Source organism: Coptis chinensis, chromosome 4 (assembly GCF_015680905.1).
Source record: "Coptis chinensis isolate HL-2020 chromosome 4, ASM1568090v1, whole genome shotgun sequence".
NCBI classification, from domain to species: domain Eukaryota; kingdom Viridiplantae; phylum Streptophyta; class Magnoliopsida; order Ranunculales; family Ranunculaceae; genus Coptis; species Coptis chinensis.
This window is the reverse complement of record NC_141459.1, coordinates 30537056-30545986: the sequence shown is the minus strand read 5'-3', so window position 1 is coordinate 30545986 and position 8931 is coordinate 30537056. Positions and strand designations below refer to the sequence as shown.

Genomic DNA, 8931 nt, shown 5'->3' with positions numbered 1-8931 from the left:
TATGGATGCAGTCTTTCGTATTTTAAACTATTTGAAGAAGGCGCCTGGCAAAGGTAAACTGTTTGGAAAGAATGATGTATTGGACATTGTTGGACACACAGATGCAGATTGGGCTGGTGATAAAACTGATAGACGTTCTACATCAGGATATTTTACTTTTGTTGGTGGAGATCTTGTAACTTGGCATAGTAAGAAGCAGAAAGTTGTGGCCAGATCGAGTGTAGAAGATGAATTTCGAGGTATGGTACATGGAGTATGTGAATTGTTGTGGATCCATAATGTCTTGAAAGAATTGGGCTTCAAGCTTCAAAAGCCTATGGATTTACATTGTGATAATCAAGCAGCCATTCAGATTGCATATAATCTAGTTTAGCATGATCGAACAAAGCATGTGGAGGTTGATCGTCATTATATTAAAGAAAATCTTGACAGGAAGGTTATTCGCTTTCCTTTCGTAACCTCAGAGGAGCAATTAGCTGATGTTCTTACCAAAGGTGTATCTACAAAAGTGTTTGACAGCTTAGTTGACAAGTTGGGCATGATTGACATCTATGCATCAACTTGAGGGGATGTGTAGAAAGTTGTATATATATTCTAAATAGGAAACAATATATTTAGGATATATTTAGATAGGAAACAATATATTGAGAATATTATGTATTTAGAATAGTGTGTCTTGGTAGACAAGAAACTAACTTGTATATAAACCCATGTTATGGGATGATAATTATTCAACATATAGATAATTATTAATACAAATTCAACATATAGATAATTATTCAACATATATATAGATAAGTAACTGAACTTAAATTTATGCTAACTAGAGTCCTTAGCTAAACTTGAACAATAGATATTCTACACCATACATACTAGGACACTTGGCAACGAAGTAACCAATATGAAATATCTTTGTTTTAGTAGTGTAAGGTTTTGTAGACAAGTAGTATTGGGAACGTTGGATTAGTTTGTGGGAGAACCAAGTTGTCTGGTTGATTAGAAGTCATAAACATTTTTTCATTTAGTTTTATAGAAGTACATTGTCTCTTGTTCACATTGATTATAGTTTGCCCTGTCTAATGTAAATGCATGTTGATCCTCATTTTAATCTAGTAGTGTTGCTCTGTTCTACCATTTGATGTCTACGAGTATTTTTTTTTCCTTGGTGAGATATGTGGTATTTTTTTTCCTTGGTAAGATATGTTTCCTTTTCCATATTTATTAAAGGTATAACATACTTGATTCATGTTTTCATTCTTTGATTACTAGAAATGGATAAGAGTTGGATGCAATCGCCGAATAGGTTTAGGCCTGACTATAAGAAAGTAATTAGAGATTTTGTTGAGATTGCTCGTGGTCATACAGACAGAATGGGTAGGACTAGATGTCCATGCAAACAATGAAAAAATAGGAATTACAAGCACATCGATGAGGTAAAAGAAGATCTAGACCTTTACGACATGGACAAGAATTACACCCGTTGGGTTTTTCATGGAGAAGACTATGAGGAACAAAGTGACGATGATGACGATGATGTTGGTGAAGGGGTACAGTTTGATGGACTAGATGACATGTTTGAAGATTTGCAGGCTCCAATACACATTGATAATCTGGTGCCTAATGTGGAACATAGGGAATCAGGAGGTAATAATGCATCAAATGTGATAGAAGGTGAACGTGGCTCTAGTAATTATGTAGGAAATATAGATCCATTTGATGAACTTTTGAGTAAAGCGCGTCAACCTTTGTATCCAGGCTGTAAATCTTCAAAGTTAGATTGTGTTGTGAAGTTGCTTCATTTGAAGATAATCAATCGCTGGAGTAACAAATCATTCACTATGATTCTCCAGTTGATTAAAGCAATATTGCCTGAAGGTGAGACACTCCCAAAGTCCCATTACGAGGTGAAGGCATTAATGCGTAACTTGGGACTTGGTTATATCTCAATCCATGCATGCAAGTATGATTGTATGTTGTTTTGGAAAGAAAATGAAAATCTTCAAAATTGTCCAGAATGTGGTGAGCCGAGGTATCAAGTCTTCGAAGGCAAGACTAAAAAAATACCACAGAAGGTGTTACGTTACTTTCCACTTAAACCAAGGCTCAAGAGGCTATTCATGTCGAGGGTTAATGCTGCAGATATGAGGTGGCATAAAGAAAAACTTGAGCATGAGGAGAACGTACTTAGACACCCAGCATATTCTAAAGCTTGGGGTGATTTTGACAAGGAACATGAGTGGTTTGTCAATGATCCTCGCAATGTTCGCCTTGGTCTCGCAAGCGATTGATTTAAACCATTTGGCAATATGAGCAGCCAATATAGTATGTGGCCGGTACTGGTTATGCCATATAATTTACCATCGTGGAAATGTATGAAAGAACCATTCACCTTCATGTGTCTACTGATCCCAGGGCCTACATCACCTGGGAATGATATCGATGTCTATTTATGACCTTTGATTGATGAACTAAAAGAGTTATGGAATGATGGGGTGGAGACGTATGATGCAGTAGAAAATGAAACATTTTGGTTGCATGCTGCAGTGTTATGGACCATAAATGATTTTTCAGCACTAGGTAATTTATCTGGTTGGAGCACGAAGGGGAAACTGGCTTGCCCTAATTGTAACAAGGATACAGTTTCCATGTATTTAAAGAATGGCTGAAAGTTGTGTTATATGGCCAATCGTCGTTTTCTGCAGCCAAGGCATCCTTGGAGAACTCGTGGCAAACACTTATTTGATGGAAATAGGGAGAGCAGGTTGCCACCTACAAAGTTGTCTAGGGATGAATTGTTAACATAGGTGAACTATGTAAACCTCTTCAGAAATTCGGAAAGCCACCGCTTAACAAGAAGAGAAAGCGTACTAAGATGGAGTTGAATTGGACAAAGAAAAGCATATTTTTTGAGTTACCGTATTGGGACACTCTTAAGCTACGACACAACTTGGATGTTATGCATGTTGAGAAGAACATCTGTGACAATGTAGTGGGGACATTATTAGATATAGATAGTAAAACAAAAGATTCAGTAAAAGCTCGATTAGATTTGGCCGCATTGGGTATAAGAAAAGAGTTGCATCTAATCCCAAGAGGTGATAAGTTTGTAATGCTGCCGGCATGCTACACATTGTCATCTTCAGAGAAAAAATCTTTTTGCCAGTGGCTGAAGTCGGTGAAGTTTCCCGATGGCTATGCATCTAACATTTCTAGATGTGCAAATGCTAAAGATGGTAAGATAATAGGAATGAAAATTCATGACTGTCATGTGCTCTTGCAATAACTTCTCCCAATTGCAATACGTGGTTTTGTGCCCAATGATGTAGCCATTGCATTGGTTGAGTTGGGAATGTTCTTTAAAGAGTTATGTTGCAAGACTTTAAAATTGGAAGTATTAGAGAAAATGGAAAAGGACATTGCGGTGATACTTTGTAAGCTTGAACAAATATTTCCTCTTGCATTCTTTGATGTAATGGTCCATTTGGCTATCCACTTGCCACGTGAGGCGATACTTGGAGGACCAGTACAGTATAGGTGGATGTATCCTATTGAAAGGTGAGGTTTACGGTTTGTAATTTATTTAATTTGAAATTAGCATGTTCAAGTTTTTATTTGCTATATATATATATTACATGTGTGTGTTATATGTAAACAGGTATCTACACACGCTAAAACAATATGTTCGAAATAAAGCTCACCCTGAAGGTTCAATTGCTGAAGCGTATGTAGACACCGAATGTTTCACGTTTTGCTCCATGTATCTTCAAGGATTTGAAACTCGGTTTAATCGTGAAGAACGAAACTATGATGGTGGTAATGAGAATCAACAGGTGGATTTCGTGTTTTCACACAGAATGTTCGGCCTTTAGGAGCATATACAAGTTCCATTCTTGATCCAAAAGACTATGCCAAGGCTCATTACTATGTGTTGAATAATTTTGAAGAAATTCAACATATTTAGAGTAAGTTTTATTACATTTAGCTTACCGAGTCTTTTTTTATCATCATCAACTACTCTGAGTTATTAAGTTTATATATATTTGATATGCATGCAGTTAACACATGACAGAGCTTGAAACACAAAGCTCACACAACTTACATGAGAGACAAGAAATGTTGTTTCCTAGTTGGTTTCAAAAACGTGTAAGAGCTCGTATTACTACTTTTTTATACAATGGTTATGAACTTGGATAATATGCTAATTATGTTTTCCTAATTTGGTGTACTAATTTTATGAATAGATGTAAGTATTACATAGTGAGAACTCCTCTGAAGTGACAGATGAATTATATTCATTGGCATGTGGGCCTGATAAACATGTGAAATAGTATAGCGGATGCATTGTTAATGGGATTAGGTTTCACACCAAGGATTGAGAAAAAAATCTCCGAACCCAAAATAGTGGTGTTAAAGTAAAAGGGGAACACTAAGGAGAAGAGATTGACTTTTATGGTGTGTTAACTGATGTTTTTGAGGTTAGTTATCTATTTGGGAATCGACTTTATCTTTTCAAATGTGATTGGTGTGATGTTGGTAATAGAAGGACGGGGATTCAAATGGATGGTCACTTTACTAGTATTAATGGCTTCAAGACGTGGTATAAAGATGACCAGTCTGTCTTAGCCACGCAAGCATGTCAAGTCTTTTATGTTGATGATACCAAATTAGGTGTTGGTTGGAAAGTTGTGCAAAAGACAAAGCCTCAAAACGTGTTTGATGTTCCAGAGAAAGAAGAAGCAGGTAGTGATGTAACATATCAACAGGAGGAGCGGTTGGGGTGAATATCGACAATGTCTAACTTGATCAAACTCATGAAGCAAGCAGCATCAGCGGGGTTCAAAATGCACCATTCACACCCATACGTCTAGATAGGGAGGATTTGGACCCAAACGAAGTTGATGCTAATGCGGTCGTGGCCGCTATGGAAAGTCATCAAACCGATGACAATTTCATTATTGACGAGGAAGATGATGAAATAGATGACACATTAATGGAGTATTGTTATGAAGAGGAGCATGTCGTATCCAGTGATGATGATACATACGTTGATTGAATGTTAATGAAAAACTTCATTATCCATTTTGTATGTGGGTAATCTATATCTATATATATATGCCATGCATTCACATTAAACGTTAAAGCATATTCTAGCTAGGACAGGTTGTGTGGATTGCATTACATTAAGTGATAGTTTTTTTGTTGGATCTATTTCGTGCTAAGTCAAGTACATGCTTATATATTAAGAATTGAAACTCTCCATTTTAATGCTATATTAATCTTTTTATATATGACTTTTAATGTGCTTTATTATTGTATTTAGATTATGTGCCATTTGGTATCAATTGTTTTTTATCAAATTTAAGTTTTGCGTGTATAGTTATGACGCCAGGTGTAACTCGACGAGTGAGGGCACAACCAATGTCAGCAGTTAGCGAAGTGAACACATCAAGTATTGGTAATAAGATTATATTTTGATTTGTTTAATGCATTGGATAGTTCAATAATAAAAGACTAGGCATCTTTTTTTTTTTTTTTTTTCTTCTTTTTATGAATGTTTTTGTTAACAACTCCAACTAAGAATAAAAGAGGCAAGGCTATGAATAATAAAATCATTGATTACAAAGCTGCTACTAGTCAAAAACCTAGGATAGAGATCCACAAAGATCATGCAAGACCTGTGGGAAGGTGGAGTACTCAATTCGTGAGGGATATTGGAGTAGTAGCGCGACAACATGGACCTATTATAGGCAGTGATTGGGATAAAGTGGAAGAGGACGTGAGAGGACCATTACGTGATCGCATTAAGGTAATAAAGTTTTTATTCTAGTTGCATGGCATATCAGAATGATTCCTTGTAACTTTGTAATGCATTTCTTGTAGGATAAGTTTGATGTGGATATGCAACTTCCACATGTGAAGTATGTCGTGGACAAGATATTAGGGGAGCGCTTAAGAGGATATAGGTGTCTTCTTCACTTGCACTATAAACGTTTTGGAAATGATGCAGTGGCATGACGAAATCCTCATAGTGGTGTGGCACAAGATAAATGGGATGCTTGCTGTGATTGGTTTCGAAGGGAAGATTTCAAGGTATATGATAGTTTACTTATTGGTCTCCTTTAAATGGTTATTGTTGTTATGATTGGTTTCATGTATTTTGAGGAAATTAAGGAAATCTAGAAGAGGATATAATTATATTTTTGAGGTTGAAGTGGTAGTCTGGCTATGTTCCAAGGAAAGGATTGTTCTAATTTTTTTTTTTATTAAAGCTGAAACCCTTTGTTTTCCTCCTGACTTGAGATTAGGCAATAATGCAGCTCTTTGCATCTATCCCATCTTAGTTTAAAGTTGAGTCCAATGAGCTACTGATTATATGATTATATGATTCAAATACAACTTGTAATACAATATTCATTTTACTTCGGAAAATTAGCAAGCAGAATTCAAGTAATCGGCAAAAGCTCTCAACAAACCATTGTGCTGGTTCAAAGTCATTTCTACATTTCTTAGAGGAATCGGTACTATTTTTTATTTACATAATTTATGTTGCTTTGGAGTTGTGTACTATTATTTAAAATAAATTATGCATTTTCAAATATTTTTCAGCGCGACTCTAAAACCCAACAAACTGTGGGAAAAATTGAATTCTACCGTCGAACCCACTTTAGTAGTAAGGGATGGACTAGTCCGGTAGCTCAAGAAAATTATGTAAGTTAAATGACTCTTACTTGCTTTTACCATTGCACTTTAATTTCATATATTTATCCCTAGTTTAAACTTACAGAACCGAATGTGACAACTTAAAGTTGAGTCTGACGCAGAAGGTGGTGAGCCAAAGACTGAGGATGAAATTTTTAGTACAGTATTGGGTGTAAGATCTAGATATTATAAAGGACTTGGGCATGGTGTCATGCCACCATCAGCTAGAAGGATGAGATCCATTCACTTAGAAGAGGAAGTGGAAAGGAGCAGTGTTGAAGAGGAAGTACAAAGGAGGAGGGTGAAGGAAGTGAAAAACGTAATAACGAGCTCACTACTGAAATGGTATCCCAAAGAACTAAATTGGAAGAGATTTTGGCAGTTCAAGCTAGGATGGAGGCTTGGATGGTACAGTTTAGTGAAGGTTCTTAATGGTACGTAGTTTGAGAACTTTAAGCAAGTAAGAAATATTGGTATCTTATCTTCTGTTAATGATGTATTGGTTTTTTTTTTTTCTTTTTTGACACAATTAGGGATATATGATTGACAATTAGGTGTACACATCGAGGCATTGATAATTCCTTGAAAGCTTGGTGTGTCTGAACCTTTAAGACGTTAGATAACCAGTGCCATAGTTCCTTAGATATTGTATGACATTTTTTTTAATGAAATTGTGTAATTATATATCTTCAACATCCAATAGTATATCATGTTTCTGTAGCTTCTCGTATCCTGTACTATACTTCAATTTTCAACAATCTAGAACTACCAAAAATCTCAAAACCCCATCAGGGACACAAAAAATAGTGTTACAGATGGATGGGTCGATCATTTTGTCTCCCTACACTAGCTGCCTTCACAAGTCCTATATTTATAGTCACACACATTCATCAATCTGGGAAAACCTTGTAACTTTGCCTTTGAGCTTTTATCACGCATGAACCATTAGGTTAGGCATATTTCTGTTATTAGTGTCATCATTGCTACTTCAGCAAAAGCTTTTGCTGCCTCAGCATTAGCTTCTGCCTCAGCTTCCTTTGCAGCCTCTTCAACTTTAGCCATAGCAGTTTCTGCATCTGAAACTGCACGAGCAACAGCAGTAGTAGCCTCCTGTGCGGTCATGTTTCTCAACTTTGCAATCTCTGCATCAACTTGGGATTCTGTAAGAATCCGCATCTTGCCTTTTTCAATGCCAACATAATCCCGCTAAACTTGGAGCAATCCTGTATTTGTAACTTACCTTGATCAATTTTCCACTTGATGTCAAATCCTTTAAGTTTGTCGACAAGATCCTTTGGAAATGTGGAGGTGCATAGTATTGATCTTCAATGTACATGGCAATATTAGTCCTCTTGGACCTGGTAGGCTCCTTCAGACTGGTTATAACCTCCAATACTAGATTGTCCAACCTTGGAATTGACTTCTTAGAAGCAGATAGCAGAGAAGATCCATTGATAATGTCAAGAGGCTTAACATCAAGAATATCTTCATCAATCTAAACCACCTCCATAATGGCTAATGGATTCTCATCTAGTTTGACAATTTCTTAAGTCTTTCTGCCTGCTAATCTACGGGATCCATATTGTGTTGTCACATTCATGTTTCTCCACTTGTCCTTAAGGTCCACATTGGAACTCAAACACAAGATACTGCTGAATTCTGGATCTTTCGATATTATTCTCCACTTGCCTAATCCGTGCTTAAGTATTCCAGCTTTAAGGGCCGCTTCTTCTTCCTCTGTCCATCTTTGCATAGGAGCACCCATCAAAAGGATCACTGCAATCTAAACTTCTAAAAGATGAACCTATTCTCCTGAAGTGAAGAAGTGAGTAAGTTGCAAAAACGAGGAATGGTTTCTATTGGGAAGTGGGAGAGGGGGTTTAACTTACTGCACACTCCATGTTGCATCAACCGTCTCTCTCTATATATTGTATGACATTGATAAACCAAAAACAGCGTTGGGAGATAAGAATTGCAGCAGCAGAATTCCATATTTGTTTTCTGATTGGACTTAGGTGTTCAGAGGCATTGATAATTCCTTGAAAGCTTGGTGTGTCTGAACCTTTAAGACGTCAGATAACCAGTGTCATAGTTCCTTAGATATTGTATGACATTGATAAACCAAAAACGATGTTTAGAATGGAAGATTGAAGGTTGTAAAATGACTCGAAGAGACAGGAAGTCGTCCCTACTTCCTATTAGCAATCGACAAGTTAGAACCCAAAAAAAGAA

At 36.6% G+C, this 8931-nt stretch overlaps 2 pseudogenes; one reads left to right on the top strand and one right to left on the bottom strand.

The window, feature by feature from the left end:
* The first annotated feature begins 1460 nt into the window (after nucleotides 1-1460).
* On the top strand, nucleotides 1461-5053 carry LOC147503146 (uncharacterized; annotated as a pseudogene).
* Nucleotides 5054-7630: 2577 nt separating this feature from the next.
* On the bottom strand, nucleotides 7631-8540 carry LOC147503145 (single myb histone 1-like; annotated as a pseudogene).
* Nucleotides 8541-8931: the final 391 nt, after the last annotated feature.